The sequence below is a fragment of the Bombus affinis genome, unplaced genomic scaffold (genome assembly GCF_024516045.1).
Source record: "Bombus affinis isolate iyBomAffi1 unplaced genomic scaffold, iyBomAffi1.2 ctg00000473.1, whole genome shotgun sequence".
NCBI classification, from domain to species: domain Eukaryota; kingdom Metazoa; phylum Arthropoda; class Insecta; order Hymenoptera; family Apidae; genus Bombus; species Bombus affinis.
In genome coordinates this window covers 40,001-42,073 of record NW_026109125.1, presented here as the reverse complement: position 1 = coordinate 42,073, position 2,073 = coordinate 40,001, and the positions used below count along the sequence as shown (strand labels likewise).

Sequence of the window (2,073 nt, the reverse complement as noted above, 5' to 3'; positions counted from 1 at the left end):
TACCCTGAACGGTGGATCACTTGGCTCGTGGGTCGATGAAGAACGCAGCTAATTGCGCGTCAACGTGTGAACTGCAGGACACATGAACATCGACATTTCGAACGCACATTGCGGTCCACGGATACAATTCCTGGACCACGCCTGGCTGAGGGTTGCTCACGTAAACCTAAGACTGCTTGCGTTGCGTGTCGTTCCTCTCTATCTGTCTCTCTCTGTCCCTTGGTGCCTTCGACAACCCGCCGTCGTTCTTACGATACGTAGAACGTTTCAGAGTCGGAGGAAGCGCACGAAGAAGGATACGAACAAGAGCGGACGCGAGAGAACGTACGCGACGTACGAGCGATTGTTGGACGCTCGTCGGCGTTCGTCGCGGTCGTGTCGAGACCGTGCAATTCGTACGCATGCTCGATATATAAACTATCGTGTTCACGGGAGACACTACGAAACTCTACCTCTGTCTCTCTCTGTCCCTTGGTGCCTTCGACAACCCGCCGTCGTTCTTACGATACGTAGAACGTTTCAGAGTCGGAGGAAGCGCACGAAGAAGGATACGAATAAGAGCGGAGAGAACCGTCACGGACCTGCGTGAGTGCTAGCGGCGTCGTGAGTCGTCCTTTCGTACGACCGCCCGCTTATGCACCGCTTCGTGTCGGTTATCGAATATATTATATATATATATATATATATATATACGTAGTGTTGTCCTCGTGACCGATTTTTTTTTCATATCAGCAGATTTGCATACGTTTGCAGGTTTTCGATGAGCACGATGTCCGCGCCCCCGACGTCGTCTTAAATGAATATTATTTTGGCGAGACTGAGAGAAAGCAAATATGGGAACTCGGTCGAGAGAGGAGAGAAGGAGAACAGCCTCAGATAAAAGTAAACTTGGTAACGGTGCGGAATTTTGCCGTACAACCGTCTTTTCTTAAGACGTTTTACTCGAATAGCCCCAGGGATCTAATGCCCACTCCGTCTCTTCGTGCGTAGAGATATACTCTGCGCGAGCGACTGACAACGACGAGGACCGTCGCATCGATGGGTCGTCGTTGCGTTTAACATACTCTGTGCTTGTAATTTATCCCCGAAAGAGAGCCGTAGATCCGGGAACGCACACGTGATTTCTTCGAGCGCTGATGACTTAGGGAGATGATCCCCAGGCGTTGCGCGGAGATCGGAGAGTACGCGTTACTTGTATCGGGACGAATTTTCCCCGTCGTTCGCGTATCTCTCTGCCCGCCGGCCCTGGCCCAAAGCCACGTTCGTCGGAAATCGTAGAAATCGTGTGCGAACTAGCGCGTGTCTATGATCGGCTACGGGTGTTTTACCAAGCTCGAGGTGTTGCGCAACGTTTCCGTACCTGACGAAGATGCGCACGAGAGTCCGTTACAAAGTCGTTGGATGGTCGTCGTCGTCATGCCAGAGAGAATCTCTGGACACGTACAGGAGAAGAGATCGTAGACGAGGAAGAAGACGATCCCCTTTGGCGAGGCTGGAGTGAAACTTTGATTTAATTAAAGACGAGGTATACACGCGCGTACGACGTGATAGTCGTGCGCGCGTGTGATTTTTTTTAAGGCAATTCGGCGCTACAAGTACTCGAAAAACAGAGAGTGTTGGTCATCCCATGCCTTTTCGGCGTCTATCGCTGGACCGCGCATCCTAACGTCGACGGTCGTCCAGTCCCCGAACACACCACAGTGTACGTCTCGCTCGCTTTTCCACTTGCGTGCGTTCCCGTGCGTTTTCGTCGTCGTCGGTACAGAGCAAAGAAACTTTGCCGTTTCGATCTCTGTGCCGGCAGAAAACAAGGAACCGCTGGAATTTGTCGAGAGTAGAGAAACGGCTGTAAGAGACTGAGGACGGGCGTTAAAAATCACCGACGATCGTTTTAGGATGTCTGGCGTGAGTCTTAGCTCGAACATGATACGACGTACGAAGAAAAGGGCACTTTGGCGCGATGCTTAAAACGCTTCTCTGGAAGGAAAGAGTGTTCTCGTTCTATTCGAATTTTTATTTTTTTTTCTCTTTGAGGCGATTTTCGCATATAGAGATAAAAAAAATACCACCTTC

At 50.6% G+C, this 2,073-nt stretch overlaps 1 non-coding gene across 1 annotated transcript; it reads left to right on the top strand.

Moving 5' to 3' along the window:
* On the top strand, positions 1–155 carry LOC126928020 (5.8S ribosomal RNA). Its single transcript, XR_007716180.1, has one exon. It is a non-coding gene; the product is annotated as a 5.8S ribosomal RNA (ribosomal RNA).
* Positions 156–2,073: the final 1,918 nt, after the last annotated feature.